Below are 20268 nucleotides of genomic sequence, written 5' to 3' on the forward strand. Positions count from 1 at the left end.
TGTGGAAGTTCCTGGGCCAAGGTTCAAACCTGCACCACAGCTGCGACCATGCCAGGTCCTTAACTCACTGAGCCACAGGGGAACTCCCTGGAGTGGGAAACTGACGGGCAGCCTGAAACTTACATCTTCACAGACACAGATCTTTTTTTTTTTTTTTTTTTTTGTCTTTTGTCTTTTGTTGTTGTTGTTGTTGCTATTTCTTGGGCCGCTCCCGTGGCATATGGAGATTCCCAGGCTAGGGGTCGAATTGGAGCTGCAGCTGCCAGCCTACGCTACGGCCATGGCAACACTAGATCCAAGCTGCATCTGCGACTTACCCTGCTACAACACCAGACCCTTAACCCACTGAGCACTGGGGGGGACGGGGGGGGGGTGCAGGGATGGAATCCACATCCTCATGAATACTAGTCAGGTCCTTAACCTGCGGAGCCACAACGAGAACTCTGAGAATTGGGCTTCTAACACTCTCATTCCTTAGAGTATGGTCACATGCAGAGGGTCTCGGACATGTTGGGGGTTGGAGGAAAGAGGAGAGCCAGTTACAGGTAATTCAGAAAAATGGGAAGAACTGCACCAAACCAAGCAACGAAGACCCTTCATTTATTATACTGCAGAACCAACCCAGGAAGGACAGGAAGCAGGAAAAGGTCGAAACAGAACCTCCGGCTAGAAAGCAAGAGTGGCTTTGGTTGGGCTTCAAGGTCTCTTCGAGGAGACTGAACTCACAGCCTCAGGCCAAGACAAGAATCACCGGACCTTTATCGTTGCCCCACCTGCCTCACTGCAGGTGCCCCATCGAGCTACCTGGCCTGCTCCTTCCTGCCCCCTACTAGGACAGGTATGTGGCCCACTCCTCACCCTACCCCTACAGGGGCCTTACATGACCCCAACCTACCGGCAAGTGTATCACCAGACCCCTCCTTCCCCAGCCAATCAGCAGGTCAGCAGGTGAAGCAGAAGACCTCTCCTCTCCCTGGGCTACAAAAGCAGATGAGCCCACATGCCAGGGTCGGCCCTCCCTCTCCGTAAACTCTACTCTCTCTCCATCTCACCGCACTCAACAAACTCTTCTTTCTAGAGGTCCCGGCTGAAACAAACCTGATGAGTATCCATGAGGATGCAGGTTTGATCCCTGGCCTCACTCAGTGGGTTAAGGATCCGGTGCTGCCATGAGCTATGGTGCAGGTCATAGACTTGACTCAGATCCCGAGTTGCTGTGGCTGTGGCGTAGGCTGGCAACTGCAGCTCCGATTCAATCCCTCGAACCCTCGTGTGGGAACTTCCATATGCCACAGATAAGGGGAAAAAAAAAAAAAACCACAGCTCTTTTTTCGTTTTGGCTATTTTATTTATTTATTCATTCATTCATTCACTTTGCTTTTTTTAGGGCCACACCTGTGGCATATGGAGGTTCCCAGGCTGGGGGTCGAATCAAAGCTGCAGCTGCTGGCCTACACCACAGCCACAGCAACGCCAGATCCTAGTCACATCCTAGACCTACACCTCAGCTTGCGGCAACCCTGGATCCTTCACCCACTGAGCGAGGCCAGGGATCAAACCTGCATCCTCATGGTTACAGTCAGGTTCTTAGCCACCTGAGCCACAACGGAAACTCCCTAAACACTTCTTTCTTTTCACCCCAACAGGGGTCCAGAAATTCTTTCCTGACCCACGTGCACAGATCATTACAACTTTTCTTAACAGAAGAGGGAACAGGTTAGTCGCCAAAGGTAAAACTGGACACCTACTCAGGCCTGGATGGCTCTCCAGGTCGCAGGATTTGGGAGGTAGGGGGGGGCAGGCTATGCATTTTTGGAAATTATACGTAAGGCTTCACTCATTTGAGTCAGTGATGACAGGGAGAGAGAGCGATGTCAAAATTTAATCAGGAAAATAAACTGTTTTTTTTTCTCTCCCACGTTATCCCTCATGTATCCAAGAGGCAAAGGGGAAGCTTAATTAATTTTGCAGCCTTTGCTACTTTCTGGGTGCAAACAATGAGATCTTTATTTTATAGCATCAAATTAATCACTTCTGTGCTTAAGAAAAATGGGATTTGCTTGGGACGACACCACAGCATAGGCGGTCTGTGGAATGTGGCTACATCTGGGGAGGGCGGAGGCAGAATTTCGAAGAGTGTCTTATTGTTGACGTTGCAGAAACTCTGCAGCCTCTGTCCACCACAGGTGCTTAAAAGAAATGCAGACAGAGTTTGGGGCAAAGGAATGAAAAGTTGGCATTCCGTGGCCCTGACTAACTCTGTGGTTCTGGAATGAAGAATGCCTCACGAAGTAGTTAAATTAACATCTTCCATTTGTTGGGGGTTTTAGTTCAAAGATATTGTTATGTGTATTCCTTGAGGGGGAACCGGAGCCCTGCCCCGAGGCTACACCATTGTTTCCTGACTGTTCTGGTCTCTGCATCCCCTCCCTTCCCTGCTTAACAACTGTTAGAACCTGCCCTTGGGAACTCAGGGAAGGTCCTGGAGGCTGAATGAGGCCTATTTCCTAAAAACAAGAAATGGGGGACACTGAAGGACTTGTGCCCAGGAGCCCCACAGGGCCCTGCTCCATTTCATTTTCCCCTTTTCTTTTTTTTTTTTTTTGCTCCCCCCTGTCTTTTTAGGGCTGTATCGCAGCTTGTGGAGGTTCCCAGGCTAGGGGTCTAATCAGAGCCTACGCCAGAGCCACAGCAACGTAGGATTCGAGCGGCATCTTTGACCTACACCACAGCTCACGGCAACGCCGGATCCTTAACCCACTGAGCGAGGTCAGGGATTGAACCCGCAACCTCATGGTTCCTCGTCGGATTCGTTAACCACTGAGCCATGACGGGAACTCCCATTCTCCCCTTTTCTTTGATACCCCTCAATCTTGAGAACAGGTGGTGGACAAGAAAGGGAAGAACTGTTTTGGACAGATGTCAGTCGTATACTCGGCAGAGGAACTGTTTTAGAGGGACTTCGTTTTAATTCCCACTTCTGTTTTAATCTTCTCTACGTTTTTTAGGGAACGGGGCAATGACCACTCTGGCTACTTCCTGCCTCGATTTGAGGAATGGACACGGAAGATTCCTGAGTTCCAAGTCCTGGATCTGAGTCTTGTATGATTGAGATCTCAATTCCTTGGTGCAACAAACCCAATTAGAAGTAGGAGTGACAAATGGCGTTTTAAGACAAATAGATCTCATAACCTGAGGAATTTCAGGAGAATAAGTTTTAAACTCAGTCTGGAACTGGCACTTTGGGGAGACTTGTAGCCAGTTGTCTAATCTTGCCTACGTAGGTTTTAACTTTTTCTTTTTTTTTTTTTTTTGGTCTTTTTAGGGCCGCATCCAGGAGGTTCCCAGGCTAGGGGCCGAATCAGAGCTGTAGCTGCCGGCCTACACAACAGCACAGCAACGACAGATCCTTAACCCAGTGAGGGAGGCCAGGGATTGAAGCTGTGTCCTCATAGATACTAACTAGTCAGGTTCGTTACTGCTGATCCACGACAGGAACTCCCAGGTTTTAACATCTGATGCAGCATTAACATACCTAACAGGAGCTATTGACTATTACACATCTATTACTTTCTTTCTTTCTTTCTTTTTTTTCTTTTTCTTTTTTTTGGTCTTTTTAAGGCCTCACCCTCAGCACATGGAGGTTCCCAGGCTAGGGATCCAATCAGAGTTGTAGCTGCCGGCCTACACCACAGCCACAGCAATGCCAGATCCGAGCCACACCTGCCACTTACACCACAGCTCACCACAACACTAGATCCTTAACCCACTGAGCAAGACCAGGGATCGAACCAGAGTCCTCATGGATGCTGGTGGAGTTCGTTAATTGCTGAGCAACGACAGGAACTCCCAGGTTTTAACATCTGATGCAGCATTAACACACCTAACAGGAGCTACTGGCCATTACACATCTATTACTTCTTTATTACTTTTTTTATTCTGATAATGTCTGATCTAAAGCAATTTCACTGTCTAATGACTGAACAGTTATAAGAGAATACCTTGAACCCATAAGGTTGCAGCTACTAGCGGCCATCAGACACTGCTTTGAGAATGACTAGTGGCATCTGACATAGCTCAGAAAACTCTTCTCAACAACACAGGAAATGCACCTGAAATCCCTAACAGCCAGAGCACATGAACCAGGAATGGCCACTTTGGTTAGTAAAATTTAAGCCATGTATAAGCCAGAGTTGCTGCCTCATACCTCAATACATGCAAATTTCTCCTATCATTTCCACCTTTTTTTTTTTTTTTTTTTTTTTTTTGTCTTTTTGCCTTTTCTAGGACCAGTCCTGCAGCATATGGAGAGTCCCAGGCTAGGGGTCAATCAGAGCTATGCCAGGGCCACAGCAACGTGGGATTCGAGCCGCATCTACGACCTACGCCACAGCTCACGGCAATGCCAGATCCTTAACCTGCTGAGCAAGGTCAGGGATTGAACCCACAACCTCATGGTTCCTAGTCGGATTCGTTAACCACTGCACCACGACAGGAACTCCTCATTTCCACTTTTGATTGTTAAGTCCTTCAATAGAAAGCATTGATGATCAAACTCTGTCCCTCAATGCTGAGGTGAGTCAGTTGCTTGCCCCTGGTGATAGGCCTCCTTTATAACTGTCTAGTTAATCCACGTTGGGGGTAGGAGAGGTCGGGGGGGATGATGAAGTATCCTGAAGAAGCTCAGAGGTATGTTAATGAGCAAATGCTTTATAGGCCATACCTTTTTACCATTTATACCCAATAGTGACACAAGTATTGTACGTGTGCTTTTAGCAGGAGACCTAAAGCAAGCAGTGCTATGTCATGAGTAGCTACTCTGGGATAATTCCACTAGAAAATTTTCTTTTCCTTCTGCACATCAGGGCAAAAGTGTGGCTAACACAATAGCTTTCATAGATACAGACTTCAATAGACAGAACTAGAATTTCGCATCTACTGAAACAAAATCTTTTTCTCTAAAATTACCCCCATCTCCACTGAACACGACCAAACCAAGTCTAATTTGTTTCCAAAATAAGTCTGCTCCACTGACCACACAGGCTCCTCCACATTAACTCTGGTGTAAGTCCTCAGGAGTCTCAGACTAAATGCACGAAAGGCTTCTCAAGCCCAGGAAAAGCCATGCCAAGGGTCTGCCATCAGATTCTGCCTTAGTGGGTTTCTCCTTTCCGGAAGTCCCCAAAATTGCAAGATCAACACACATGCCAGGAGGCAGCCTTTCCTATTCACCTGATACACCTGCTCAGAACCCGAGAGTCTCCAATTTCTGGAGGGACCAAGCAGAGAGAAAAGAAAACTATTTCAATTTTATTCACAGAGGTGTCATTTGCCCAATTGCTCTGGGTCATAAGTAGCTTGAGGGGAAGCCCTCCCCTATTCCTGGAAAACACAGATCAAAACCAGTAATATTCCAGATGAAATAAACCAAACATTATAGCCATAGTCACCAGTTTACTCAATAACTAAGCCTTTTACTATCTGCTTTTTGAGGCCAACAGCAAAGCAGTAGGATTTTATAATTTTTTACCAAATTCAGCGGTATTGTCTGAAGTTTATCAGAAACCTGTGCTTGTACCTTCCTGAAGATGAAGCCCTCTTGGAGTTCCTGTTCCAGTGCAGCGGAAATGAATCCGACTAGGAACCATGAGGTTGCAGGTTTGATCCGCGGCCTTGCTCACTCAGTGGGTTAGGGATCCGGTGTTGCCATGAGCTGTGGTGTGGGCCGCAGACATGGTTCGGATCTGGCGTTGCTGTGGCTGTGGTGTAGGCCGGCGGCTGTAGCTTTGATTGAACCCCTAGCCTGGGATCCTCCATATGCCACGGATGCGGCCCTAAAAAACAGGAAAAAAAAAAAAAAGATGAAGCACGCTTGCAAAAGCATCAGAGTACAACAATGACAGAAAGACTTAAAAGCCACGGTTAAACATCTGATTAAAAGCAAAAAAAAATAATAAAATAAAAAGAAACTTGGTTACAATAGCCACAATTAGGACTGATAACATTATATATCAGGAGCCGGGTGGGCAAAAGAATAAAAGAAAAGAAAAAAAAATTGCGGGAGGGAGAAACCAATCAAATCCAGTCTTGTCTCAGCCCATTCCCAACAAAATCCATTTGCTCAACCAAATTTCCTTCTTTTCCACAAATCTTACTCAACTTTCTGTCTCCATATTATTTTGTCCCTTATTTCCTTTTCCATTCAGAAGCGGCTACCTCTAGCATAAAAATGACTCTTTCCTTTAAGAAAATATAATGCCATTCCTCATAACTTCTGTTTAAAATACACATCCTACTTGCCCTAAGCAAACAATGAATTGCCTTCTACACCAGCACTCTGGAGATGTAAACATAAACACCAATAATTTCTAAAAACATCTGCTTTCTTACAGAGAATATCTCAGGGTGGCACCAAACATATTCATTAACAGTCCTAAATACCTTTGGTTTCTTTGTGTAGTAACTGATGTCTCAGCTTCTTATTTTATTTGGGAACGAGCCAGCTGTTCAATAAATTTCCATCACTTAACTGAGCACAACTCTAAAATTTATCAAATATCTAGAGAGAGCATCCTCAAGCAGACTTTTTTTTTTTTTTTTTTTGTCTTTTTAGGGCCACACTGGTGGCATATGGAAATTCCCAGGCTAGGGGTTGAAATGGAGCTGTGGCTGCTGACCTACACCATAGCCACAGCAATGCCAGATCCAAGCCATGTCTGCAACCTACACTGTAGCTCACCGAAAATCCAGATCCTTCACCCGCTGAGCAAAGGCAGGAATCGAACCTTCATCCTCATGGATACTAGTCAGATTTGTTACCGTTAAGCCAAAAAAGAAACTCCATACATTCTTTTTTTTTTTCTTTTTGTCATTTTATGGCTGCACCCTCAGCCTATGGAAGTTCCCAGGCTAGGGGGTGAATTGGAGCTACAGCTGCCAGCCTCCACCACAGCCACAGCAATGCCAGATCTGAGCCTCATCTGCAATCTACACTTCAGCTCACGGCAACCCCCATCCCTAACCCACTAAGCGAGGCCAGGGATCAAACTTGAATCCTTATGGATACTAGTCAGGTTTGTTACTGCTGAGCCACAATGGGAACCCCCATACATTCTTAAAACATATTATTCCTAGAGAATAATATGTTTTATGCAAAAGTTCTTATCTCATTTACATTTAATTCATTTATGAAACACTTTTACCACTCAAGTCATTCTCTTTCTGACAAAACTGCAACAGATATAAGGTCTTATTTGATCTTGAGTAAACCTAGGCACAACAGAAATCTTATATTTAACATCGATGACTCTAAAAACATGTCTTTACTGATCAAACTATCACAGCTTAAGGAGGTCCTGTTGTGGCTCAGTGGGGTAAGAACCTGGACATAGTGTTCGTGAGGATGCAGGTTTGATTCCTGGCCTTGCTCAGTGGGTTAAGGATCCGGCATTGCCACAAGCTGTGGCATAGGTTATGGATGTGGCTCAGATCTGGTGTTGCTGTGGCCATGGCGTAGGCCAGCAACTATAGCTCTCATTCAACCCCTAGCCCATGCTGCAGGTGCAGCGGTAAAACTAAAAAGAAAAGAAAAGAAAATGCATTAAAAAATATTATCTTGAAAAAAAATAATAAATAACTAAAATAAAATAAAGGTCAGAATCAGTAAAAAAAAAAAAAAAAAAAAAAATATTATCTTGGAGTTCCCATTGTTCTGCAGTGGAAACGAATCCGACTAGGAACCATGAAGTTTCGGGTTTGATTCCTGACTCACTGGGTTAAGGATCAGGCGTTCCCATGAGCTGTGGTGTAGGTCACAGATGAGGCTCAGATCTGGCGTTGCTGTGGCTGTGACATAGGCCAGCGGCAACAGCTCTGATTAGACCCTTAGCCTGGGAACCTCCATATGCCGAGGGGGTGGCCCTAAAAAAAGACACACACAAAAAATTATCTAGCTTAAGTCACCTTCAAATACCAGATATTAATTTAATGTTGATTATTTCCTGGATCACACGAACTTGGAATTGACTCTGGCCAGTGACCGTCTGTATTTTTAACAATTTACATAAGTTCTTAAATTTTAATGCTAATTAAGTAGAGCTCAGTTACAAATTTTGATAATACCACCCAGAAGTAAAGATACTGTGCACATAAACATACAGACCAGAGATCTCATAGCTTCATCTTCTAAGCTTAGTTATGAATCAGATAAAATATAAATATCAATATAAACATCACCCTTTTTTTTTAAATGTTTAGGGCCACACTCATAGCATATGGAGTTCCCAGGCTAGGGGTCCCATCGGAGCGTCAGCATCCAGCCTACACCACAGCCACAGTAATGCGGGATCCGAGCTGCATCTGTGACCTACACCACAGCTCACAGCAATGCCGGATCCTTAACCCACTGAGTGAGGTCAGGGATCGAACCCACATCCTCACGGATACTAGTTGGGTTCTTAACCCACTGAGCCACAATGGGAACTCCCATCACTAGTTTATAAATAACAGTTGGAGTAATTTTCTTTAATCATGGGCTCATAATTATAGGTCGGTTTGTCGATCTTTCCTGGACAGGATTGAGAGGGGCTCGAAGTGTACGCTGGGGGACTTACTCAGATGCTGGCATTGGTGTCTCAATATCCCAGATGCTATGTTTCTTCTTCCCCAAAATGATTTCTCAGAGTAGAGGTTTGGGCCCGTGCAAGCAGAAAAGAGAGAGGTCCTTACAAGGTGAAGATGACCTTGGCAGCTGCTAGGCCGGTCTTTCGCTTGTCTTCCACTCCAGCCTCAGAGGTCCAACTGCCGAGATGGCAGGACAGGTATTTTCAGGGCACATTCCCACAGCAGGGATCCCAGGCCATCTGGCCCCTAGAGGTGTCCTGCAACCCTCCGCTCTCCTGAAGAAGGCAGGCCATCGTAGAGAGAAACTGCAAAGCATCCATCAAGCTGAGGTGCCCTTTGAGGCTGGCTGCCCACGAGTCGATCCCGGACAAGCCCCCGAAATTTGTTGCCAAAACACAGCCTCTGTCCATTTGTGTTGAATAGAAACGTGGAGGGTTCTAGGTGAAGGAGAAAAAAAAAAAGCTTCATTGCTTTGTCAGGCATGGAAGGCTACAGCAGGCTAATGCCCTAGACTGGACCCTCCTTTGGGAGAAAACAGAAGTAGTTTTATAGTTTTAGCATAAAAAGTAGGGCTGCAGAAAAGGATCAGGGTAGATGCAAGCTTGTATTCTTCTTCAAAGTTGGTGTTTAGTGGCCCCGGGACTGGTTCTAGTGGTCCCAGAATTACATCTTTCATTGGTTGGGAGTGTTAGTTCTGCAGAAGAACTCGAAGATACCATTAGGTATATTCCTTAAGGAGAATGAGCACTCTGTCCCCTCAACCAACCACACTCAGAGCCCTGCCTGGGGGATGCTGCAGGAAGCAGGTCTGAGGGGAGCCCCAGACTTGGTGGGAAGAGGGGAGACCCTCCTGGAGGCCTGTAAGGAGACTCCTTAACCAAGGAACTTCCATCATTTAGAAATAACCAGGGAGTTCCCATTGTGGCTCAGTGGTAACGAACCCAATTAGAATCCATGAGGATGCAGGTCCGATCCTTGGACTCAATCAGCGGGTTAAGAATCCAGCATTGTCATGAGCTGTGGTGTAGGTCGCAGACATAGCTCAGATCCTGCTGGCAGGTGAAACTCTGATTGACCCCTGGCCTAGGAACTTTCATGTGCCACAGGTGTGGCGCTTAAAAAAAAAAAAGAAAGAAATCACCAGTTTACTCTTTCTGAAGTCAAACACACCATGCTAACACCATGACTTGAATTTCTTGAGACTTTTCTTTGGCTGCACCCACAGCACATGAAAGTTCCCAGGACACAGACTGAAACCATGCCACCGCAGTAACCTGCCTGTGCCACAGCAGCAACAACACTAGATCCTTAACCCACTGTATTACTTAACCCACTGAGTCACCAGGGAACTCCTTGTGCTTGTGGCCTTTTTTCTTGCCAAAAAAGCTATGGCTTTTATCGAAGATTATAAAAGTCCACTGATGAAAATGAATGATGGTTATTCCAATGATTGTGGCATTAAGGAATTCATGGAATAATAATGTACTCCCTATATTTCCAATTTCTCCTTCCAATTCAAATTCTGTTCTCCTACAGCACTTGCCACTGTATTACTCGGTTTCAGGGTCACAGACCCTTCTGGGGAGCTGATCAAAGCTATGACGAGAAATGCATGAGTAGATACAATTTTGCACATCATTTCAGAATGTTCATAGATTTCCCTCCTCCTCTCAAAACAAAAACAAAAACAAAAACAAAAACAAAAAAACACAAAGAACCTGAGACCTTGACTTAGCTCTTAGTATTACAGTAATTCTCTTTCATTGATTGGAATTTTGACCAGTTCACGGGGTCCCAATACTGAGCACAGTGCCGGCAAACTAATAGCTGCTCAGAAAGATTTATTGTTAACCTGACTTTTTTAGGCAAGAATGGTGAAATGAGAGAAACAATATTTAAAAATAGGGAGAACGCATATTTATGTTGTGTAAAAAAAAAAAAATTGATTGGCCTTTTAAGTAGTTTCCATTTTTACGGGGATTTGCATCACTTGAAAATTGCAGTATGAAAAAATGAACCAGTTTTTTTTTTTTTTTTTTTTTTTGTCTTTTGTTGTTGTTGTTGCTATTTCTTGGGCCGCTCCCGCAGCATATGGAGGTTCCCAGGCTAGGGGTCTAATCGGAGCTGTAGTCTCCGGCCTACACCAGAGCCACAGCAACGTGGGATCCGAGCCGCATCTGCAACCTACACCACAGCTCACCGCAACGCCGGATCGTTAACCCACTGAGCAAGGGCAGGGACCGAACCCGCAACCTCATGGTTCCTAGTCGGATTCGTTAACCACTGCGCCACGACGGGAACTCCCAGTTTTTTTTTATATAGACATGGATCTGGAGCCTCACCTTGAGAGAGTTAGATGGATCTAAAAAAATGTGTAGTGGAGTTTCCGTTGTGGCGCAGTGGTTAACGAATCCGACTAGGAACCATGAGGTTGCGGGTTCGATCCCTGCCCTTGCTCAGTGAGTTGAGGATCCGGTGTTGCCGTGAGCTGTGGTGTAGGTCGAAGATGAGGCTCGGATCCCATGTTGCTGTGGCTTTGGCGTAGGCCGATGGCTACAGCTCTGATTCGACCCCTAGGCTGGGAACCTCCATATGCCACGGGTGTGGCCCTAGAAAACGCAAAAAGACAAAAAAAGAAAGAAAGAAAAAGAAAAGTGTGTAGTTACATGAATAAGCCTAGATAGGGACCTAGGGGAAAACAGAGGGGGCCCCCAAAAGATCAGGATGTAGCCTAAAACCTGCCTTAGGGATCTAGCTCCTTTCTAGAATCTGCCCACCAGGATGACTCCGGCTGCAAGGGTATCAACAACAAGTGGCTCCAGGCACAGACTCTGTTGTCCTCCCACCTGAGCTGCCAAGGCCCCATCTTTCCTTTCCAGGTTCTGAACCTATTGCCTCTGCACTCCTGGCTCTGGATCCGAATTTCTGCCCCCCAGCGTCCCCCATAGAAACCTTCAGTAGAGGATTCTGACGTTCACCCCCGGCCCTAAGCCCTGCTAGCAGACGGTCTAGGGCCGCAAAGCCAGGCCTGCAGGTGTGGAAGAAACACTCCCGTCATCTGCTGGGGAAGCAAGGGCTGGTCCAGGGACTCCTAGCTCTGGCCTGGACTGAGCAGGAGGGGGAAGGAAGATGGAGGCGTTGGAAGGTGTCATCCTAGTGGAGTGCTTTTAGTTCCTGCTGATCGGTGAAGGGGAAGGGATAATATCTCAGGCATCTTTGCGGCCTCAGCCTTGGTCCAGCAGACAGTGAACCTTCAGTCAAGCCTCATGTGTGGGAGGACAAGGCAGACAGGGATAAGACCCCACTTGGGGAGGGGCAGGGAGATGCAGGAAAGCAAGCCCATCCTATTTCCAGGGAAGCAGAAAAAGACAGCTCCGCTCTTCAGTCATTTGACAATTACTTAATGGTGAGTGCCCACATTTTTTTTTTTTTTGTCTTTTTGTCTTTTTGCCTTTTCTAGGGCCACTCCCCATGGCATAAGGAGGTTCCCAGGTTAGGGTCCAATCGGAGCTGTAGCCGCCGGCCTATGCCAGAGTCACAGCAACGCAGGATCCGAGCCATGTCTGCGACCTACACCATAGCTCACGGCAGTGCCAGATTCTTAACCCACTGAGTGAGGCCAGGGATCAAACCCGAAACCTCATGGTCCCTAGTCAGATTTGTTAACCACTGAGCCACAATGGGAGAGTGCCCACATCTTGAATGTGGACTTAGGGGGCAAAAGGTCTGGGTTTAAATCCTAGTCCTTCACTTTCTGCCTTGGTGACTTTAGACAAGTTACTTGCCCTCTCTGTGCCTCAACTTCCTCATCTCTAAAATGGGGATGATAATAGTACCTACTTCATCGGGTCGTTATGAGGACTGAGTGAATGAACGTATGCAAAGCTTTTAGATGTGTACCTGGCACACAGGAAATGATGGGAGGTGCACCTGTCGTCGCTATGGTGACCCCATGGCCATGGCCCAGGAGGAGAGCAGAAACAAAACAAACACGGTACAAACCACCAGCTAAACTCAGCTGCCAGGGCATGCGTCCCTGCTTCCTCTTCCGCCTCCATCCCTGTGCCAGAATGCCCCTCCTCTCCCGCCCTCGCCCTCAGATCTTGTTCTCCTCTTCCTCATTCTCACATCTTTGTCTTCTTTGCTTTGGTTTAAGCACCTGTTCCAAGCTCTTCAGGTTCTGAAAAACAAAGCCCTTCTTCCCTGCAAGTAAATGCTCTTCTTCTTTTGCCCCTTCTACAACACTCTTCTTTTTCTTCTTCTTCTTTTTGTTTTTTTTTTCCTTTTTGGCCCTGCCTGTGGTTTAGGGATCAAACCCCCACCATAGCAGTGACAATGCCAGATCCTTAACCCACTGTACCACAGGGAACTCCAATACTTCTTTGTTTTTTCTTTTTATGGCCATACCTCTGGCTAGGGGCTGAATCAGAGCTGCAGCTGCTGGCCCACACCACAGCTATAGCAACACCAGATCCAAGCCTCATCTTCAATCTATGCTGCAGCTTGTGGAAACACCAGATCCTTAACTCCCAAGCAAGTCCAGGGATCGAATCGCATCCTCACGGATACTAGTCAGGTTCTTAACCCGCTGAGCTACAATGGGAATTCCTCCAACACTTCTTTTTGTTTTCTTTTTTTGCTTTTTAGGGCCATATCTGCAGCATATGGAAGTTCCCAGGCTAGGGATTGAATCAGAGCTGCTGCAGCTGCCAGCCTACACCACAGCCACAGCAACATAGGCTCCAAGCCTCATCTACAAATTACACCCCAGCTCTCAGCGACACTGGATCCTTAACCCACCGAGGGAGGCCAGGGATCGAACCTACATCCTCATGGATACTGGTCGGGTTCATTACCACTGAGCCACAATGGGAACTCCCTCATCCAACACTTCTTAAAAGAAGCGTCTACACCTATTGAATCTCCACTTGCCAACCCACACACCTTCCTCGTCCCCCTACACCCTGTCTTCCACCTGTACTTAAGTACCGCCCACGCCACCACCCAAAGCCACAAGACCTCTTAAATCCAGTGATAGATTTTCGGTCCTTATCTTACCTGTTTTCTGTAGCACTTGACAATATCAATTCCTTCAACCGTCTTACAATCAATCCTTTGTCCCTGATTCCAGAACACCACTGTCCTGCCACTCCTACCACACTCCAGGGAAGGAGCTGGGAATGCAAAGATCCTCAGTCTCCTGGCTTTTGGGTGGGGGTGGGGGGTTACAGAGGAGCGGTTAGGTGTATGGAGTAACTGCAACTCAGTAGCATAGGTTCCATAATAAGGACCAAAGTGGGTTGGCAGGGCTGGTTCCTTCTGGAGGCTCAGAGGAAAATCCATTTCCTTGCCTTTTCCAGCTTCTGGAAGCTGCCCGCATTCCTTGGCTTGAGGCCTCATATCACTCTGCTTCTTTTTTTTTTTTCCTTTTTTTTGCCACCCCTTGGCTTATGAAGCTCCCGGGCAAGGGATCAGATCCCAGCATCAGATGTGACCTACACTGCAGCTATGGCAATGCCAGATCCTTTAAACCCACTGTGCTTCCTGGCACCTCTGATTCCATTGCACCACAGCGGGAATTTCATCTGCTTCTTTCTTTGTTACAACTCTTCAGATTCTACAGCTTCCCTCTTTTCTACACAAGGTTCCTGGTGTTACATGGGTCCATCCAGATAATCCAGGAAAATCTCATCCAAAAAGTCCTTAACATAACCAGCCTACACCACCAGCTACAAAGCTGGTGTGTCAGGTAAAGTAACGAATTCACAGGTGATTAGGATGTGGACATTTTGGGGACCATTATCCCTCCTACCAAAGATGGGGTTCCCCGTGGAGTAGCCAGACACCTCTTCAGAGAGAAGACTCTTGGGGCAGCATCTTATGGGTTTAGTTCTTATTTGCCAGAAGTGGGGGAAGAGGTGGTGTAAACAAAGAAAGCGTGCCTGGCAAGAAACTGAGTGGAGAAAGGAGAGCCTGGACATCTATAAGCAGCCGGCATTGTGAGGCCGAAGACTAGGAAGAGGGTACCTTCTTGAGATTAGAGAGGAAAAGTAGAAGCTAGATCCTGAAAATGCTTTTTTTTTTTTTTTTTTTTTTTTGGTCTTTTTGACATTTCTAGGGCTGCTCCCACGGCATATGGAGGTTCCCAGACCAGGGGTCCAATAGGAGCTGTAGCTGCCGGCCTATGCCAGAGCCACAGCAACACGGGATCCAAGCTGCACCTGCAACCTACACTACAGTTCATGGCAACACCGGATCCTTAACCCACTGAGCAAGGCCAGGGATCAAACCCACAACCTCAAGGTTCCTAGTCAGATTCGTTAACCACTGAGCCACGACGGGAATTCCCTGAAAAGTGTTTTTGTTTTTAACCATGGTGAGTCTGAAATTTACCTGAAAGGTGTTTACTTGACCAATGCCATTGCTTTAGGCTGTGCTAGTGCTTCTTTAAAACTTTTCTTTACGGTAGCTCCCCTTTTATCCTAAAGAATAATGCCCACAAAATGCCAGGTTTTATCTGTTAGTTCTATCTCGTCGGGGTGTGTTAAAATGAACATGTAAGTATAAGAATAAAATGTTCTCCCCCGTACCCCCAACATCATCCACACACAGCCACGCAGGAGTACGGAACGCTGAGAAATAAAGCCAGAGGCCACGGAAACCACCTAAAGGGTTTGAGCAGGGAAAGAACACAATCAGGTTTGCCTTGGATCAATGTCATTTCCACAGCATTAATCAATCACTTTGGACAGAATGGAAACCAGCGAAAATCACAGCAAAAAGACAGAAAAGGAGGATATTACACAGCACTTGAGGGAAGAGGTGAAAAATGAACAGAGACAGGGACCTCGGGAGGAGAGGGGAAAGTTTGGATATAAGAAATATTCAAGAGGCAGAACTGACAGATAATCGCGAAGGCTGGAAAGGAAGGAGCTGGGGATAAGGACCAGGGTTCCAGGATGTGCAACGCAGCAGATAATCCTCCATTTGTTAAGATCTTAAACACAGGGGGAGGTGATGGGAGGGTAGCAGGCAGAGTTGGAAGGAAGAGAATTGCCCTGGTCTGGAACATGCTCCCTTTGAAGTGTCTGTAGAACACGCATGAAAGCACTAGAATGGCCTGTGTCTGGGGCAGCCTCTAGAGCCACACTGTCTAGGAGAAAGAGGCTGTGAACTACCTATGTCATTTTATTTTATTATTAAATTTTTTTTTTGCTGTTTAGAGCTGTACTTGAGGTATATGGAAGTTCCCAGGCTAGGGGTTGAATCCGAGCTGCAGCTGCCGGCCTACACCACAGCCACAGCAACATGGGATTCGAGCCACATTTTCGACCTACACCACAGCTCATGGCAACACCGAATCCTTAACCCACTGAGTGAGGCCAGGGATCAAACCTGTGTCCTCATGGATACTAGTTGGGTTCGTTACAGCTGAGCCATGACGGGAACTCCTCTATGTCATTTTAAAAGGTCAAATGGCCACATTTTTTTAAAAAAGTAAAAAGAAACAGGTGGGGCATTCCCGTCATGGCTGAGTGTTAACAAATCCGACTAGGAACCATGAGGTTGCAGGTTGGATCCCTGGCCTCGCTCAGTGGGTTAAGGTTCCGGCGTTGCCGTGAGCTGTGGTATAAGTCACAGACAAAGCTCGGATCTCGAGTTGCTGTGGTTCTGGTGTAGCCGGCAGCTACAGCTCCGATTAGACTCCTAGACTGGGAACCTCCATATGCTGCAGGAGCAGCCCTAGAAAAGGCAAAAAGACAAAAAGACAAAAAAAAAAAAAAAAAAAGAAAGAAAAAGAAAAAAAAAAAGAAAGAAACAGGTGAAATTATTAATATATTTTAGATAAACCAACATATCCAAAATATTCTATTTCAAGAAGAACCAGTATTAAAAAAAAAAAAAAATCACTGAGCTATTTTACATTCTTTTTTTTTTTTTTTTTTTGGTATGTTGTTGCTGTTTTTGGTAACATGCAAAAGTTGCCAGATCAGGAAGTGAACCTGAGCCACAACTCTAACCAGAGCCATAGCAGTGACAGCTCGAATCCTTAACCCAATAAGCCACGAGGGAACTCCTTTTTCTGTTTTAAGCCTTCAAACTCCACAGTGCATTTTTTTGCAATGAGAGCACATCTCAGTTCACACATTCCAAGCACTCAAAAGGCACCACGGAGAATGGCTCCCCTATTTCTTGGACAGGATGGCTCTAGGAGCACTGCCAGGGGCAGGCCGGGCTGATCAGACATTACAGGGGGATGGCAGAGTAGAAGGACCCTCAGCAGATATCGAAGGAGATCCGATTTGCTACAACTGGATTTTATGAGGAAGTGCACAGATGGGTCTCGGAGAAAGTTCAGGAAGGAGCCTGACTAAAGGTGGGCCAAGCAAAGAATCTTTGTCACAATTCCACCCCTTATACCTGACAGGTATAATCTTTGGATTGGCACAGGTGCTTTTTTTTTTTTTTTTTTTTAAGGGCTGCATATATATGGAAGTTCCCAGGCTAAAGGTCAAATCAGAACTGTAGCCGCCAGCCTACATCACAGCCACAGCAACGCCACCAGATCTTTTTTTTTTTTTTTTTTTTTTTTTTGCTTTTTAGGGCCAAACTCGCTTAATATGGAGATTCCCAGGCAAGGGGACAAATCGGAGCTACAGCTGCAAGCCACAACCACAGCAATGCAGGATCTGAGCCAGGTCTGAGACCAACATCACAGCTCATGGCCATGTTCACACTGGATCCTTAACCCACTGAGCGAGGCCAGGGATTGAACCTGTGTCCTCCCGGATGATAGTCAGATTCATTTCTGCTGAGCCACGACAGGAACTTCAGTGCATTCTTTTTTTTTTTTTTTTTTCCTGGCTTTTTAGGGCCACACACTCGGCATGTGGAGGTCCCCAGGCTAGGGGTCTATCTAGAGCTACAGCTGCCAGCCTACACCACAGCCCCAGGAACACCAGATCCGAGCTTCATCTGCAACCTACACCACAGCACACGGCAACACTGGATCCTTAACCCACTGAGCAAAGCCAGGGATTGATTACACAACCTCAGGGTTCCTAGTCAGATTCGTTTCCACTGCGCCACAAAACTCCAAATTCATATTTTTAACAAGGTAATGAAACACAGGAGAACCAGAATTTTGGCGAGATGGTTCCCCACAGGCTACCACAGGCCCCTGGGGAAGACTCATGGAGAGAGAAAGCTGATGGGAGCTACACAGAGAGAGGCTTGTGTTTTGGGCTAAGGAAGGAAGGGATGAGAGGTCTAGTGGATTACGTGACCCCAAGATTGTAGCCTGGCTCCAGGCTAATCAAGGCATGAAGACTTAGACCAGAGTCTACAACCTCAGCTCAGGAGAATCTGACTCCAGTTGTCCTGGAGCTGCTGTAGAGCCCCAACCCCAGGGGTTGGGGGCGGAAGGAGTGGGTTCAGAGGATGCTCACCTCCCACACAAAGAAGGGATCAGCTTCTAGCTTGCCCAGCCATTCAGTCCCCAGGCTCCCCAGGGCTCTGTCCAAGGTCTCTCATTTTTTTCTTCCTCTCCTCTCCCTTCTGGTAACCACACCCCTTTCGGGGGCTCCAAACCCTATTTACATGCTGATGGTACCCACATTTGCATCTCAAACGCGGAGCCCACCCCCATCCAATTGCCAGACCCCCTTTTACCAATGGCCTTCTGCCTAGAATATCTGGCGGGCATCTGAAATTTAACATTTCCAAAGCTGAACTCACCCTAAAACTTATCGGCCTGCTCAAAGTTCCTGTTTCAACTAGTAGCCTCACAACTAGAAGTCTGGGGGTCATCTTACACTTCTTCCTCCAACCACACACTAAAGCACCTGAAATCTCTTCCTTTGTCTGCCTTCCTGCAGCTTCAGTTCAGATACCCTCCGGGCTTGACTAGTACCGCTTCCTTCTAACTAGAGCTGTGGCCCCGTTTTCCCCTCTGGAAGAGGGGCCCCCTTAATGTGGCACACTCTTCTTTCACAAGCTAAACTTGTAAAAAAAACAAATCCGACACACTCTGCTGACTACGGCACAAACATCAGACTCCTCTGCCCGAAACACGCATCGTCACCAAGGGCCCTTACACACCTCCGTTGAGCCACCTCCCACCAGCCCCCCCGGATCTTTCTTTCTAGTTGTGATTTTTTTTTGCCAAAAAATAAACAAACACACAATACCAAAACGCTACAGAACTGATTTTAAAAGGGAGGGGATAAGAGGAATTAAGATACCTGCAGCCTCCTTCCCCCACTCTGGAGGTCTGGGGTGTTGGCTGGGTTTGTGTATACATGCCTTTCCACAAGGCGATTCAGAGACAAATCTAGGTTTGTCAACCACAGGGTTGCCACTCTTACAAAAGCCCAAAGCATGACATTAAAGACTCCAGGCTATTCTGTTTTTTCCTAACTTACTATAGGGATACGCAGAAAGGACAGAGAAAGAGGAGCCTGCAGCAACCCGGTCACGACTGCATCCTCACCTAGATCAAAACCCTGGGGAACTGTTAAGCAGAAATTTCCAGAATGAAATGGGCATCTGCGTGTCCTGCCAACCTGACAACATAACCTAAAGCACTTCTGCCCCCACACAGATTTGGAAAATGATGAACACCCTCCAGAAAAGTTTGGTCGGCATTCCTCCCCACGCCTCGGTTTTAAGGGAAGCCCTAAAAGACGTCGTAGGAAAGCACCTTGCTTTATTTTATTCAGCATTGCACTAGAAAGTTGAAAATCTGAAAAAAGTAATTTCACAAGCTGAGGCGCTCCTGTGAGTGTGACTTCAAACACATCCACTATGAGGCTGCCATGTTTACTTGGACCTGCGGAGGGCAAACAATGTAACCGAGGAACCTGAAGCTGACTTCCTACCAAGCATATGAAACCTTCAAGAAACTTTGCAGGACGTGTGCGTGTTCACTAAGGCTCACGTTAATTCCCTCAGCCAGGGTGAACAATAGAAGGGAGACGATGGAAGTCGTTATTAACCAAGCGCGCCGTCTGAGTTTCCAAGTCCTTCATCGCAGCAGAGGGAGCCTTCCCTCTGCTCCTACTCTATTTGCAAGTTGTTTCCCAGATTACTGTCTGGCGTTGGAAAGCACTCGCGCGGGGAACAGGTACAGCGTCCGGCAGAACGCAGCGCGGTCGAGCCCGCCAGGTTTGGGGAAACATTCCCAGCCTTTCCAGCGGGTCAAGGAAAAGGAGGTGGCCCGGGCGCCAAAGGCTGCTGCCAATGCAACTCGCAACTTTTGAAATCAATCCTTTTTGCATCATGCAACGGATGCCACCGCTCCTCGGGTTTGCAACCCCCCACCCTTCCCCCGAGACCAATCATTGCCGCGCTCGGGCCTGCACATCGCCCCCGCCCCCTTCCCGGGCCGCACGCAGCCACCGAGCCGCTCAGGCCGCGGCTCACCGCCTCTTAAAGGGAGGGAGCCGGCCCTTAAAGGCCCCTCGCTCGCAGCGCACGGTGGAGCGCGGCGGCCCGGTTCCCGGCAGGGGCCCGCCGAGCCAGGCTGAGCCCCCGCGGCGCCCAGGCGCGGCCCAGGGTCCTCCCGCCCTCCGCCGCCTGGAGCGGCCTTTTTATTCAGGCGACGCTTAAGGGAGCCCGGCCGCGCCCGGTGCATTGTGGGAGCGG

General features: G+C 47.2%; 1 long non-coding RNA gene across 4 annotated transcripts in view; it reads right to left on the reverse strand.

Annotated features, from left to right (window-relative positions):
- The window catches only part of LOC110255692 (uncharacterized), a 93713-nt gene that overhangs the window by 63022 nt on the left and 10423 nt on the right, over nucleotides 1-20268 (reverse strand). For 3 of the 4 annotated variants that reach the window (XR_014817976.1, XR_014817974.1, XR_014817973.1), the window contains exon 2: nucleotides 8613-9059. This is a non-coding gene — a long non-coding RNA (uncharacterized LOC110255692). Of the gene's footprint in view, nucleotides 1-8612; nucleotides 9060-18071; nucleotides 20192-20268 lie in introns of those variants that run through there. The other variant, XR_002336355.2, reaches the window with a different exon arrangement.

This window comes from Sus scrofa, chromosome 10 (genome assembly GCF_054392235.1).
Source record: "Sus scrofa isolate SSC_HxYL_T2T_F1_AM1 chromosome 10, Sscrofa_HxYL_maternal_Yorkshire_Landrace_v2.0, whole genome shotgun sequence".
NCBI classification, from domain to species: Eukaryota; Metazoa; Chordata; class Mammalia; order Artiodactyla; family Suidae; genus Sus; species Sus scrofa.